The sequence below is a fragment of the Pseudophryne corroboree genome, chromosome 12 (genome assembly GCF_028390025.1).
Source record: "Pseudophryne corroboree isolate aPseCor3 chromosome 12, aPseCor3.hap2, whole genome shotgun sequence".
In the NCBI taxonomy this organism is placed as follows: domain Eukaryota; kingdom Metazoa; phylum Chordata; class Amphibia; order Anura; family Myobatrachidae; genus Pseudophryne; species Pseudophryne corroboree.
In genome coordinates this window covers 162,865,600-162,881,828 of record NC_086455.1, presented here as the reverse complement: position 1 = coordinate 162,881,828, position 16,229 = coordinate 162,865,600, and the positions used below count along the sequence as shown (strand labels likewise).

The 16,229-nt window shown below is 48.8% G+C and overlaps 1 protein-coding gene across 4 annotated transcripts in view; it reads right to left on the bottom strand.

The window, feature by feature from the left end:
* The window catches only part of SAMD4A (sterile alpha motif domain containing 4A), a 119,428-nt gene that overhangs the window by 89,765 nt on the left and 13,434 nt on the right, over positions 1–16,229 (bottom strand). The window contains exon 1 of one of the 4 annotated variants that reach the window (XM_063948385.1): positions 11,335–12,230. The exons of the other annotated variants lie outside the window; for them this stretch is intronic. The gene's annotated coding sequence lies outside the window, so the exon portion shown is untranslated. Of the gene's footprint in view, positions 1–11,334; positions 12,231–16,229 lie in introns of those variants that run through there. 4 annotated transcript variants of the gene reach the window in all.

The window sequence follows — 16,229 nt, the reverse complement described above, 5'->3', positions numbered from 1 at the left end:
TTTTGGGTGCCTACAGGATAACAGCAAGTCAGTTTTCCTGACTCCAGCCGTCCTGGAAACCTATATTTTCAGGGCCCTGACAACATCTAGCAACTTGGAGTCCTCCAAGTCCCTAGTAGCCGCAGGTACCACAATAAGCTGGTGCAGGTGAAACGCTGACACCACCTTAGGGAGAAACTGGGGACGAGTCCGCAGCTCTGCCCTGTCCGAATGGACAATCAGATATGGGCTTTGTGAGACAAAGCCGCCAATTCTGACACTCGCCTGGCCGAGGCCAGGGCCAACAGCATGGTCACTTTCCATGTGAGATATTTCAAATCCACAGATTTGAGCGGTTTAAACCAATGTGATTTTAGGAATCCCAGAACTACGTTGAGATCCCACAGTGCCACTGGAGGCACAAAAGGGGGTTGTATATGCAGTACTCCCTTGACAAACTTCTGGACTTCAGGAACTGAAGCCAATTTTTTCTGGAAGAAAATTGACAGGGCCGAAATTTGAACCTTAATGGACCCCAATTTGAGGCCCATAGACACTCCTGTTTGCAGGAAATGCAGGAATCGACCGAGTTGACATTTCTTCGTGGGGCCTTCCTGGCCTCACACCACGCAACATATTTTCGCCACATGTGGTGATAATGTTGTGCGGTCACCTCCTTCCTGGCTTTGACCAGGGTAGGAATGACCTCTTCCGGAATGCCTTTTTCCCTTAGGATCCGGCGTTCCACCGCCATGCCGTCAAACGCAGCCGCGGTAAGTCTTGGAACAGACATGGTACTTGCTGAAGCAAGTCCCTTCTAAGCGGCAGAGGCCATGAGTCCTCTGTGAGCATTTCTTGAAGTTCCGGGTACCAAGTCCTTCTTGGCCAATCCGGAGCCACGAGTACAGTTCTTACTCCTCTACGTCTTATAATTCTCAGTACCTTGGGTATGAGAAGCAGAGGAGGGAACACATACACCGACTGGTACACCCACGGTGTTACCAGAACGTCCACAGCTATTGCCTGAGGGTCTCTTGACCTGGCGCAATACCTGTCCAGTTTTTTGTTCAGGCGGGACGCCATCATGTCCACCTTTGGTCTTTCCCAACGGTTCACAATCATGTGGAAGACTTCCCGATGAAGTCCCCACTCTCCCGGGTGGAGGTCATGCCTGCTGAGGAAGTCTGCTTCCCAGTTGTCCACTCCCGGAATGAACACTGCTGACAGTGTTATCACATGATTTTCCGCCCAGCGAAGAATCCTTGCAGTTTCTGCCATTGCCCTCCTGCTTCTTGTGCCGCCCTGTCTGTTTACGTGGGCGACTGCCGTGATGTTGTCCCACTGGAGCAATACCGGCTGACCTTGAAGCAGAGGTCTTGCTAAGCTTAGAGCATTGTAAATTGCCCTTAGCTCCAGTATATTTATGTGGAGAGAAGTCTCCAGACTATATCACACTCCCTGGAAATTTTTTCCCTGTGTGACTGCTCCCCAGCCTCTCAGGCTGGCATCCGTGGTCACCAGGACCCAGTCCTGAATGCCGAATCTGCGGCCCTTTAATAGATGAGCACTCTGCAGCCACCGCAGAAGAAACACCCTTGTCCTTGGAGACAGGGTTATCCGCTGATGCATCTGAAGATGCGATCCGGACCATTTTTCCAGCAGATCCCACTGAAAAGTTCTTGCGTGAAATCTGCCGAATGGAATCGCTTCGTAAGAAGCCACCATTTTTCCCAGGACCCTTGTGCAATGATGCACTGACACTTTTCCTGGTTTTAGGAGGTTCCTGACTAGCTCGGATAACTCCCTGGCTTTCTTCTCCGGGAGAAACACCCTTTTCTGGACTGTGTCCAGAATCATCCCTAGGAACAGCAGACGTGTCGTCGGAAACAGCTGCGATTTTGGAATATTTAGAATCCACCCGTGCTGTCGTAGAACTACTTGAGATAGTGCTACTCCGACCTCCAACTGTTCTCTGGACCTTGCCCTTATCAGGAGATCGTCCATTTTCTTTGAAGAAGAATCATCATTTCGGCCATTACCTTGGTAAAGACCCGGGGTGCCGTGGACAATCCAAACGGCAGCGTCTGAAACTGATAGTGACAGTTCTGTACCACGAACCTGAGGTACCCTTGGTGAGAAGGGCAAATTGGGACATGGAGGTAAGCATCCCTGATGTCCAGGGACACCATATAGTCCCCTTCTTCCTGGTTCGCTATCACTGCTCTGAGTGACTCCATCTTGATTTGAACCTTTGTATGTAAGTGTTCAAATATTTCAGATTTAGAATAGGTCTCACCGAGCCGTCTGGCTTCAGTACCACAATATAGTGTGGAATAATACCCCTTTCCTTGTTGTAGGAGGGGTACTTTGATTATCACCTGCTGGGAATACAGCTTGTGAATTGTTTCCAATACTGCCTCCCTGTCGGAGGGAGACGTTGGTAAAGCAGACTTCAGGAACCTGCGAGGGGGAGACGTCTCGAATTTCCAATCTGTACCCCTGGGATACTACTTGTAGGCTCCAGGGGTCCACTTGCGAGTGAGCCCACTGCGTGCTGAAACTCTTGAGACGACCCCCCACCGCACCTGAGTCCGCTTGTACGGCCCCAGCGTCATGCTGAGGACTTGGTAGAAGCGGTGGAGGGCTTCTGTTCCTGGGAATGGGCTGCCTGCTGCAGTCTTCTTCCCTTTCCTCTATCCCTGGGCAGATATGACTGGCCTTTTGCCCGCTTGCCCTTATGGGGACGAAAGGACCGAGGCTGAAAAGACGGTGTCTTTTTCTGCTGAGATGTGACTTGGGGTAAAAAAGGTGGATTTTCCAGCTGTTGCCGTGGCCACCAGGTCCGATGGACCGACCCCAAATAACTCCTCCCCTTTATACGGCAATACTTCCATGTGCCGTTTGGAATCTGCATCACCTGACCACTGTCGTGTCCATAAACATCTTCTGGCAGATATGGACATCGCACTTACTCTTGATGCCAGAGTTAAATGCTCTATAGTCAATAAAATACTGTCCCTGTCAAGGGTATCAATATTTTCAGTCAGGGAATCCGACCAAGCCACCCCAGTGCTGCACATCCAGGCTGAGGCGATCACTGGTCGCAGTATAACACCAGTATGTGTGTATATACTTTTTAGGATATTTTCCAGCCTTCTATCAGCTGGCTCCTTGAGGGCGGCCGTATCTGGAGACGGTAACGCCACTTGTGATAAGCGTGTGAGCGCCTTATCCACCCTAAGGGGTGTTTCCCAACGCGCCCTAACTTCTGGCGGGAAAAGGTATACCGCCAATAATTTTCTATCGGGGGAAACCCACGCATCATCACACACTTCATTTAATTTATCTGATTCAGGAAAAACTACAGGTAGTTTTTTCACACCCCACATAATACCCTTTTTTGTGGTACTTGTAGTATCAGAAATATGTAACACCTCCTTCATTGCCCTTAACATGTAACGTGTGGCCCTAAAGGAAAATACGTTTGTTTCTTCACCGTCGACACTGGAGTCAGTGTCCGTGTCTGTGTCGACCGACTGAGGTAAATGGGCGTTTTAAAGCCCCTGACAGTGTTTGAGACGCCTGGACAGGTACTAATTTGTTTGCCGGCTGTCTCATGTCGTCAACCGACCTTGCAGCGTGTTGACATTATCACGTAATTCCCTAAATAAGCCATCCATTCCGGTGTCGACTCCCTAGAGAGTGACATCACCATTACAGGCAATTGCTCCGCCTCCTCACCAACATCGTCCTCATACATGTCGACACACACGTACCGACACACAGCACACACACAGGGAATGCTCTGATAGAGGACAGGACCCCACTAGCCCTTTGGGGAGACAGAGGGAGAGTTTGCCAGCACACACTAAAACGCTATAATTATACAGGGACAACCTTTATATAAGTGTTTTCCCTTATAGCATCTTAATATGTAATCATATCGCCAAATAAGTGCCCCCCCTCTCTGTTTTAACCCTGTTTCTGTAGTGCAGTGCAGGGGAGAGCCTGGGAGCCTTCCCACCAGCAGTTCTGTGAGGGAAAATGGCGCTGTGTGCTGAGGAGAATAGGCCCCGCCCCCTTTTCGGCTGGCTTCTTCTCCCGTTTTTCTGACAACCTGGCAGGGGTTAAATACATCCATATAGCCCCAGAGGCTATATGTGATGTATTTTTAGCCAGTATAGGTACTTTCATTGCTGCCCAGGGCGCCCCCCCCAGCGCCCTGCACCCTCAGTGACCGTTGGTGTGAAGTGTGCTGAGAGCAATGGCGCACAGCTGCAGTGCTGTGCGCTACCTCATGAAGACTGAGAAGTCTTCAGCCGCCGATTTCTGGACCTCTTCTCTCTTCAGCATCTGCAAGGGGGTCGGCGGCGCGGCTCCGGTGACCCATCCAGGCTGTACCTGTGATCGTCCCTCTGGAGCTAGTGTCCAGTAGCCTAAGAAGCCAATCCATCCTGCACGCAGGTGAGTTCACTTCTTCTCCCCTAAGTCCCTCGTTGCAGTGAGCCTGTTGCCAGCAGGACTCACTGAAAATAAAAAACCTAACAAACTTTTACTCTAAGCAGCTCTTTAGGAGAGCCACCTAGATTGCACCCTTCTCGGCCGGGCACAAAAACCTAACTGAGGCTTGGAGGAGGGTCATAGGGGGAGGAGCCAGTGCACACCACATGATCCTAAAGCTTTTACTTTTGTGCCCTGTCTCCTGCGGAGCCGCTAATCCCCATGGTCCTGACGGAGTCCCCAGCATCCACTTAGGACGTCAGAGAAATGACAGGAGCGGCTGCTACTTAACTTTAGCTCTCTCCAAGGCTTAGTAAAATCGATCCAATAGGTCTATAACCCGACTATCATATTTTTATATCAAAATAATGGATTTCTGTAATTACTTGTTTTTTTTTTTAGAATAAATAAAAGCAGATATTCTTTAAAAAAAAAATAAAAAAATAATAAGTTTGTTTTCCATTGAAGGGGTCTCTTTAACGGGATAATAGGAAGGCACCGGTGACTCGTACCGCCATCCCCAACCAGTGCGGCATGAAAGGAGCTGATCACATTGATATTACAGCGGTTACAGGGCCACAGAGCCGGCGTTTGTGTGCTGGGGAAAGTGGAGCGCCGATGCTCCGGCTGGGCTCAGCCAGTGAATCATTTCCTCTTGGATATAGAAACTGCGCTTTACTAAAACAAACTACAGATTAGGCCCTTGTTTGCTTTATGAATGAGCTCGCTGACACGACGAACCTGCGCACGTCTCCACCGCGATAAAGACAAGCTGCAGGGGTTTTATTTCCCTTCTCCTTCACTTTTCAGTATAAAGTTTTTGTTCCACTTTACCCGATAGCTGCTCTTATTCAGGAAGCTAATCTAAGGAACAGTTGTCTGCTATAGAAATGAATAAATTAAACAATAGCATCCTTTATTCCTGCATTTCCTCCCTGGTGATGGAATCGCACAATGAAATCTTCAGCTGCTGTAACATGTCGGGCCGGGTCCAAAATAGACAGCGAGCAGAAAATGAATACAATAAACGCACATATGTTTATGGTATAAAGAAAAGTTGACGTCTCCTATTCAAAACAGACGATGGGTTACGGAACAAATTAGAAAAAAAAAAAAAAAAAAAGAAGGGAACGTTAGCGCTGAAATGGCATCAGAGGCAGCTGCCTACGGCACAGCATTTGCAGGGGCCCTCTGCAACTTTATGGAACTCTGGAGCTGTGGACAAATAAGTGTTAAGGATCCGTTGCAGCAAAAATTGACTCTTCTTAAAAAAAATGACCTTACAAAGGGCCGATATAGTGACTGCACCAGAACCTGGTTTTGTGGTAGGGTTGGGCGGTAGGGGAAATGTTGCTTTGAATTTCTTGCTTAGGACCCTGTAAAATGTAAAGGGCGCCTTTGAATGCCGGCACAGTAGCACAATAGGACCCTTATTCAGGTTTGTTTGCAAACCAAAAACGTTAGCAATTGGGCAAAACCAACTGCAGGTGGGGCAGATGTAACATGTGCAGAGAGTTATAGGCCCTACACATTGGGCGATGTTACTGAAAGATATGATCAATCTCGTTCATTAATGAACGAGGTACCGTTCATATCGTTCAGTGTCGCTTGTGCATGCAGGCCAATATGGACGATCTCGTCCATATTTGCCTGCACTGCTATGGAGCCAGGTGATGGGGGGAGTGAAGAAACTTCACTCACCCCGTCACTGCCCCCCCGCCACCGGTTCTCCCGTCGGCCGTATCCGCAGTCAGGGAGCTCGGCGGCGGATCGCATAGTGTGTAGGGCCCTTTAGATTTGTGTGGGGTGTGTTCAGAGTGAAATATAAAATTGCAGTGTAGAAAATAAAGCAGCCAGTATTTACCCTGCACAGAAACAATATAACCCACCCAAATCTAACTCTCTCTGCACATGTTACATCTGCCCCCCCTGCAGTGCACATGGTTTTGCCCAACTGCTAACAAATTTGCTGCTACGATCAGGTCTGAATTAGGCCCCAAGTTGGCACAATCGACAATTCAGCTTTGAAGGAGTTATAATTCATGCAGCGTTTCATACCTGGTGGGCTGCACTGGGACCAAAACCTCCCCCCCCCCCCCAAAAAAAAACAAAAAAAAAAAAAAACCCCGAGTACCCCCAGATGTAAGGGCTCAAACCATTCTGATTGTAGGAACTGCAACACCACGTTAAGATCCCAAGGTGCCGTAGGAGGCACAAAGGGTGGTTGGATGTGCAGAACACCCTTCAAGAACGTCTGAACCTCAGGGAGGGAAGCCAATTGTTGCTGAAAGAAAATGGATAAGGCCAAAACCTGGACTTTTATGGAGCCCAGACGTAGGCCCACATCCACCCCTGACTGCAGAAAAAGCAGAAAACGTCCCAGTTGAAATTCCACCGCCGGAAATTTCCTGTTCTCACACCAAGAGACGTATTTTTTCCAAATATGGTGGCAATGCTTAGACGTTACCACCTTTCTGGCTTGGATCAAAGTCGGAATAACCTTGTCCGGGATCCCTTTCCGGGTGAGAATTTGACACTCAACTTCCATGCCGTCAAACGTAGCTGTGGTAAGTCTTGATAGACGAACGGCCCCTGATGCAGGAGATCCTCTCGAAGAGTTAGAGGCCACGGGTACTCCAGAAGCATGTCTAGTAGATCTGTGTACCAAGCCCTTCTTGGCCAGTCCGGAGCAATGAGAATTGCTTAAACCTTTTTATTCTCTTGAGAATTTTTGGAATCAATGGAAGTGGCGGAAACACATAAACTGTCTGGTATTCCCATGGGGCCACCAGAGTGTCCATCGTCACTGCCTGTGGGTCCCTCGACCTGGAACAATACCGCTTGAGCTTCTTGTTTAGACGAGATGCCATCATGTCGATTTGTGGAATTCCACACCGACGTGTCAAGCACCCGAACACCTCCGGGCCCCACTCTCCTGGGTGGAGGTCATGTCTGCTGAGGAAGTCTACTTTTCAGTTGTCTACTCCCGGAATGAAGACTGCCGACAACACCACAGCATGTCTTTCTGCCCAGAGGAGAATTCTTGTTACCTCTGACATTGCTGCTCTGCGCTTTGTTCCGCCTTGTCGGTTTACGTACGTTATCGCCGTCACATTGTCCGACTGAGCTTGAATGGCTTGATCTTGAAGAAGATGCGATGCCTGTAGAAGGGATTTGTACACGGCCCATAAAATGTTGATTGGAAGAATTTCCTTGGAACTGATCCCCCTGGGTGACTGCTCCCCAATCTCTGAGGCTCGCGTCTATGGTTAGCAGAATACAATTTTAAATCCCGAACCTTCGGCCCTCGGTCAGGTGAGAAGTCTGAAGCCACCACAACAGAGAGATCCTGGCTTTTGGTGACAGACGCATCTTCAGGTGCATGTGGAGATGCGATCCGGACCATCTGTCCAACAGATCCAGCTGGAAGGGTCTTGCGTGAAACCTTCCGTACTGTAGCGCCTCGTAGGCGGCTACCATTTTCCCCAGAAGGCAAATGCACAGATGCACCGATATCCGGGGTGGTTTCAGAACATGCCGTACCAGTGACTGGATTTCCACTGCCTTTTCCAATGGAAGGAATACCTTCTGTGCCTGCGTATCCAGTATCATCCCCAGGAACGGAAGCCTCCGTGTTGGTTCCAGGTGAATTTTGGTAGGTTCAGAATCCACCCGTGATCCTGGAGTAGTCGAGTTGAGAGGGAAATGTTGTCCAACAACCTCTCCCTGGATGGTGCTTTTATCAGCAAATCATCCAGGTACGGAACTATGTTCACTCCCTGCTTGCGGAGGAGCAACATCATCTCTGCCATTACCTTGGTGAACACCCTCGGTGCTGTGGAGAGGCCAGATGGCAGGGCCTGGAACGGATAGTGACAGTCCTGTAATGCAAACTTTAGATAAGCCTGATGAGGTGGCTAGATTGGAATACGAAGGTACGCATCCAGAGACATGAGGAATTCCCCCTCCTCCAGACCTGAGATCACCGCTCTCTGAGACTCCATCTTGAATTTGAACACGCTTAAGTACTGGTTGAGTGACTTGAGGTTTATAATGGGCCTTACCGAACTGTCCGGCTTCGGTACCACAAACAGGTTGGAATAATAACCCTTGTTTTGTAGCGGAGTCTGTACCGGTTTTTGAATTTCTTCCTTTCTTATACGGATTTGATGAATCTGCAAGGTGGGAGTTCCTGAAACTCTAGTCTGTATCCCTGGGCGATAAGATCTTTGACCCAGGGATCCTGGCATGCAGTCGCCCATATGTGACTGAAATCTTTTAATCGGGCTACCACCTGCCCGTCTTCCAGGCAGCGCAGCCCACAGTCATGCTGAAGGCTTTGAGAAAGCAAAACCTGAGTTATGTTCCGGTGAACCTACAGCTACAGGTTTTCTGGGTTTACCTCTAGCACCTCTGAAGGCAGTAGAAGAACCACGGGCTTTGTTCTTAAATTTAGCTGTCCGATAGGACTACAAAGTTGGAGCTGAGTAGGTCTTTCTGACAGGGCGGGCTGCGGAAGGAAGAGGTGTAGACCTACCTGCAGTCGCCTTGGATATCCACGTATCCAGTTCATCTCCAAACAAGGTCTCACCTGTGAATGGTAGGCTTTCCGCACCCCTTCTGGAATCCGCATCCGCAGTCCACTGGCGTAGCCACAAGCCTCTGCGTGCTGACACTGCCATGGCAGTGGTGCGAGCGTTGAGCAAACCAATTTCTTTCATAGCTTCCACCATAAAATTAGCAGAATCCTGTATATGCTGTAGGAGTATAACTTTTTCTCCCCTGTGTAAGAAATCTAACTAATCAATTAGGTTACCTGACCATTTAGCAATGGCCCCAGTGATCCATGCACAAGCAATAGTGGGTCTCTGGGCCACCCCAGCAGCTGTGTACAGGGATTTGAGAGTGGTCTCAATTTTGCAGTCAGCCGTGTCCTTTAAAACCACTTAACTGACGATTTTTCCCTTCAAAAGCGTTAACATTATTAAATAAAATACATTTTAAAAAACAAAGTTGAAAAAGTATTTTTTTTTTTTTTTAAATATTTAAACATTATATTATGCACATCTGCAGAACGGATCTCCTCATCAAAAACGGGGGGGGGGGGGGGGGGACAGGGTGGGACGGCGCAGTTGCATAAAATCTGACCATGCCAGTTAAGTGGTTGGGAGGCTGCACCAGGAACAGGTAAGTCTATTTTACGTGACAACCTAGATACCGATGCGTCTACAATCGGTGGGGTTTCCCATTTTCTCCTATATTCCAGAGGAAAGGGGGAAGGATATGAGTAATCTCTTAGGGATTTGAAACTTCTTCTCAGGATTAACCCAAGTTTCTTCAAACAGAGCATTTAACTCTTTTGATGCAGGAAAAGTAGCAGAGGATTTATTTTTTTATGTTACAATAAGACAACTCCACCTCCTCTGTCACCTTATCAGGAATTTGTAGAACGTCTCCAATAGCGTCTATCAGAGCTTGTACCCCCTGTGACAGAGCTGCATACCCCCCCCCCCCCCCCACACACACACGCCGGTTAGGAGGTGAATATTTGCAACGGATGCAGGGCAAGTGCAAATACATGCAGACAAGGAGGACTTGTAGTAACCCACACATACTGCAACCAGCGCGGAAGCTTGCGCACCTTAAGAGGTGTATGGCTCTGTATATGGACGCAAATACACCATTAAGAGTAATCTGCGCTTATTTGCAGCCAATTCTGTGTCAGCACAAATAAAAGACCCCCTAATGCACTTATTACAATACAATATAAACCCTTTACAGTAGATGTATAAATACAATTATGGTCGAGTGTATTTTCATATCCAAGAGAAGCCGAATTAAAACCGCAGAGCAGTGTGGCCCGGATCAGCCACGTCCGCCGCTGCCGAATTCACCGGCTGTGCATCTGCTACTCCTCATTCTTTCATTTCAATGGAGACTGTTTATAGCGAGCCCTGTGCTAAAATTGGACGCCCAGTATCTCCCGCGGAGCGCCAGAGAGCTGCAACAGCTGCTATTTATGGCCATACCCACAGGTGACACGCCAGACAAATATGTATTCTCTGGAATGCTGACGGTTTTAAAGCCCAAAAGCTTTGATTATATCCAATGTGCAGAATTAGTGACGGAAAATACTTCAAAGCACACTGCAAGCACAGCTCCGACAGCGCAACTGATACCGCTCCCTGGGGCGAGGCGCTGCCGGGGAAGGTGCGTCGCCATAGGTCACCTACAGTGTGCTCCAGATGTACAGGATGCACTAACCGTCATGATAGCTAATCTTCCTTCCAACGCTCACTACTGCTCCTCTATAGGCTATACGCTGCGTGCACAGGCTCAGCAGATACCAAGAATTACTGCAGATAGAGAATTACCTCCAGTATACAGAGAAATGCTACGGTGCAATGCTCAGACCTAGAACAATATATACTGAGGATTAGATCCAGAGCAGCGAGTGTGGAAATTGGCAAAATAAAAAAACAACAACACACACACACACACACACACACACACACACACACACACACACACACACACACGCACACGCACACACTGATACAGGGAATGAAGTGGCAGAACTCCAGGGGGTAAATTTACTAAGATGGGAGTTCTATTTAAGAGGGGATGTTGCCTATAGCAACCAATCAGATTCTACTTCACATTTATTTAGCACCTTCTAGCAGATAATACCTGGAATCTGACTGGTTGCTATGGGTAACATCCCATCTTAAATAGAACTCCCATCATAGTAAATTTACCCCCAGGTCTTTACTCATAAAGCATTTGTAGACCAATGTTTCGAGGTGGCTAGGGGACTCTTCTTCCGGGAACCATTAGCAAGTAATAAAAGCTTACCTTATATCCCCAAACCGGACAGGAAGGAAGAATCGGGCGGGAAGAATTGGCCTTAGTCACGGATGTACATAAACCGGATTTATGTCCAATGCTTCTGGGACAAGGCATGCGCTAGGCCTGTGCTCCGCCTGTGCAGAACGGGTGCTGCATCCTCACACACAGTGACCCCTTGGTCGTACCACTGACAGGCTGCAGCCGCATAGGAGCGTGGAGGGGGCGGAGGGGTGTGGTCCTTGTTCTGTAGGTGTGCCAGGGTCTTCCAATGCAGGTATCCTGGAACCAGTAGCCCATCCTGGTTACCTGAAGGTTACTCACAGGGTCCATGTTCATGTAAGTGATCCAATGATGGGTCTTTGAACGCAGCAGCGGATCATATAAGTCTGCGGGAGGCATATGTATACACAAGACGCCTCCTGCTAATTTTTTGCATACTTTCGTACAGCATCTGCGGCCACAAGCACATGAACTGCGTCCGTCTCTGAAACAGGCCATAAATGTGCCACTCCCGGTGGGACAACATGGTTGCCGTAGTGATGTACCAAGCTGCCGGAAGCGGGTGCGCCGGATTCCTGCCGACTTGCAGAGGAAAGTACCAAGTAAAAAATAAAAAAAAGACACTAATGAGGACTGTACACAAGAAGCAATGCTTCAGATAACTTGTTAAGTAGAAGGCGAGGATTCTAAACACAGTTCCTACTGGCTCCAGGAAATGCAATAGATCAGTGGTTCTCAAACTGTGACTGCGATACACCTGTGCACCTGCCAGGAGGTCTGGGTTTTGTGATAGTTGGTGATCCACCTGTGCACCTGCCGGGTGGTCTGGAAAATGTGACAATTGGTGATCCACCGGTGCACCTGCCGGGTGGTCTGGAAAATGTGACAGTTGGTGATCCACCTGTGCACCTGCCGGGAGGTCTGGGAAATGTGACAGTTGGTGATCCACCTGTGCACCTGCCGGGTGGTCTGGGAAATGTGACAGTTGGTGATCCACCTGTGCACCTGCCGGGAGGTCTGGGAAATGTGACAGTTGGTGATCCACCTGTGCACCTGCCGGGAGGTCTGGGAAATGTGACAGTTGGTGATCCACCTGTGCACCTGCCGGGAGGTCTGGGAAATGTGACAGTTGGTGATCCACCTGTGCACCTGCCGGGAGGTCTGGGAAATGTGACAGTTGGTGATCCACCTGTGCACCTGCCGGGAGGTCTGGGAAATGTGACAGTTGGTGATCCACCTGTGCACCTGCCGGGAGGTCTGGGAAATGTGACAGTTGGTGATCCACCTGTGCACCTGCCGGGAGGTCTGGGAAATGTGACAGTTGGTGATCCACCTGTGCACCTGCCGGGAGGTATGGGAAATGTGACAGTTGGTGATCCACCTGTGCACCTACCGGGAGGTCTGAGAAATGTGACAGTTGGTGATCCAACTGTGCACCTACCAGGAGGTCTGGGAAATGTGACAGTTGGTGATCCACCTGTGCACCTGCCAGGAGGTCTGGGTTATGTGACAGTTGGAGATTCACCTGTGCACCTACCAGGAGGTCTGGGTTATGTGACAGTTGGTGATCCACCTGTGCACCTGCCAGGAGGTCTGGGTTATGTGACAGTTGGAGATTCACCTGTGCACCTACCAGGAGGTCTGGGTTATGTGACAGTTGGTGATCCACCTGTGCACCTGCCAGGAGGTCTGGGTTATGTGACAGTTGGAGATTCACCTGTGCACCTGCCAGGAGGTCTGCGTTATGTGACAGTTGGTGATCCACCTGTGCACCTGCCAGGAGGTCTGGGAAATGTGTCAGCTGGTGATACACCTGTGAACCTTGCCCCCATACATCTAAACCCTGTTTCCCCGATTCCCTGAACCGCTGAACAGAAGCCATCGGAATGCAGAGCTGCTGACCCACTGAACGGCACTCCAAGGTAGACCAGATAGCTGACCTATGAAGGATCATGGGTTCCTTGAAGTGTCCAGTTTTGGGCAGCCAGCGAAAGCTGCATTTAGAATCCTCCCTTTGCATTCATCAATTTACCTGAAGCATTGTTTCTTTGGTGCATTCCTCATTATTTAACTATTTGCATTTTCTTCCCTCTGCAAGCTGGCAGGGGACCAGTGTGGTGACAGTCCTCTCCCAGGATACAAGCTAAGCTTTTTTAATTGTATCCTGAAGATGAGGCAACTAGTCATCATGAAACGTGCAATCTCTTTCTTGGGTGTCAAGGAATTTGTGGATTTTTGTGTAGCTTTTGGAGGGCATTGGTCTATTGCAAACATTACCAGTACATGTATACATACATACATACATACATACATACATGGTGTTTTAGGTCAGGGGTAGACAAAATAGGTGAGGATTCCACATCTCGGAACAGGCAAGGATATTTAGGAGCCGGGAAGGATGTGACCAGCAGAAGTTATGTCAGCTGGATCATCTACCTGGCTCCTGTGATTTTCCCGCCATGTCACAGACTGTGATGTAGTTATGCTGCCTGTTTGTAAAACTCCAGGCAACTTATTTCCTGGATTTACAGCACCAGTCACTCCACTTCCGGGTTTCAGCTCCGGGAGTCCCCTCTGCGCATTGCGGCGGCTGCAGGGGGTGCTGGCAGGGATCTGATTAGATCCCTCTCATAGCACAATGCGGAAAGAAGTCTATAGGGCAACACCAGCAGAAAACAAGGGTCCATAACCACTGATATCCTTGACCAAGAATGACCCTTTGAAGAAAGCATTTTCGTACAATGAAGGGAGGGGGATTTCTGATGCACAGCAGACTTCCTGCTGGTAATTATACTGCAATCTGCCTCCCTCTGTACGCCATTCTAATAAGAAGACAATAGCGTGCACTTAGCCGCACACAAAACGACAAATACAACATCAAACGTTTCATGCTCTGCCAAGGTACAGAGAGAATTACATTGTTTACACGCATAGGCAATTCAGTCTCTTTTATATAAACCAAACTATGTATTAGATTCGTTACAAGTTACAGGTTGGTTTATAAGCGCTACAGTGATCTCAGTATCTCTACCAAAAGGTACATTGGTCTCCTGCACAGGACAGACCTCCTATTCCAATACAAGCTGCCTTACTGGGTGTAGGTATGCCTCCTAAGATACTATGCCTGTTTAGATCCTATTACCCGCCTCGGGAAACACAAGTGGATTGGCATCTCCCTTAACACTCCCGACTACCCTTCCCGCTCCACAAATGCACACTCTGCCTCTCCTGCCTACTGATTACTTCAAGTGCTGCTCCCTACCGCTGGAATTCTCCACCATTCCCTACATCACATCAAACGGGCTCTCAAGACCCACTTCTCCATAAAACGCAACCATCTCTCACCCTAACCCTGTTCCACACTCACCATCTGCGCCATCCCAGTCTGTCTACCCCTCCGCTTTAGAATGTAAGCTCTCACGAGCAGGGCCCTCACCACTCATGTGCTTTTTCTTCTCTTTATTTAAGCTTGGTACACACCAGACGATATAGTGAACGATGTCTCCGATTCAGACATATTGGGGGTCATTCCGAGTTGATCGCTCGCTAGCTGTTTTTAGCAGCCGTGCAAATGCTATGCCGCCGCCCACTGGGAGTGTATTTTAGCTTAGCAGAAGTGCGAACGAAAGGATCGCACAGCGGCTACAAAAAAAATTTGTGCAGTTTCAGAGTAGCTTCAGACCTACTCAGCACTTGCGATCACTTCAGACTGTTCAGTTCCTGTTTTGCCGTCATGAACACGCCCTGCGTTCGGCCAGCCACGCCTGCATTTTTCCTGGCACGCCTGCGTTTTTTCGAACACTCCCTGAAAACGGTCAGTTGACACCCAGAAACGCCCACTTCATGTCAATCACTCTGCGACCAGCAGTGCGACTGAAAAGCTTCGCTAGAACTTGTGTGAAAATACATCGCCCGTTGTGAAAGTACGTTGCGCGTGCGCATTGCGCCGCATGCGCAGAAGTACAATTTTTTTGCATCATTGCTGCACAGCGAACATTTTCAGCTAGCGATCAACTCGGAATGACCCCCATTGTTCACAATATCATCTAGTGTATATGCACTATGTCGCCGGCGATGTACGCTCCCGCGCGTAGTCAGCACACATCACCCGTCAGCCGTGCATGCTGGTCCGACGGGCGATATCGCCAGCGAGTGCCATGTTACCGAATGCAGCATGGACCCCACTCCACCCCCTCCCCATACAGCCGTTCGACGCTGGCGGGACCCGGCGGTGGGGGGGGCCACACACTTGTCGATGCCTGCCCTGCTGCCGGGTCCAGTTGCCAACGAGACCTACGCCATACTCCGTCATGGCACCTAACTCTCAGTTTATGCCACTCTGGTATTTATCAGGAAATTAAAAGAAAAACATATAAAGTAGAACTTATATATATTTTTTTAATTTTACTTCTGCGTGTTGAGTGTTGCAGGACAGATACAGTACAACAACGGCGCGTACAGCAATATCAGACATGTTCCTCCATACTGTGTTACGTACGGCCCTCACTAAATCTAGTGGCTGTTTAAGTAGAGAATTGGCCTGCGGGAATATTCTGCTTTACAATCTGACAACTGCTGTTATGCAGTAGACAGCTATGAGTGTCTTTAGGTTAGTACATAGCATGTTACGGCCTGCTGTTTGTCACCCCAAAGCTACGATTCTGCACGTTACATATAGAAGACTTATGAGAGGTATAAATTACAATAAGGCCCAAGTATGGAAAGCCTGCAAAGACTTTTAACCGAACTACAACGAGCAGACAGAAAACGGAGCACGCAACCAAGAGCGACGTGTAAGTACAGGTGCGGCCAGATGTACAGTCCCCATGAGAAAAACCGCCAAAGACTAATATGTAGCAGGTCTAGGCAACCATGGTTAAATGATCAGTCGCTTTAAAATA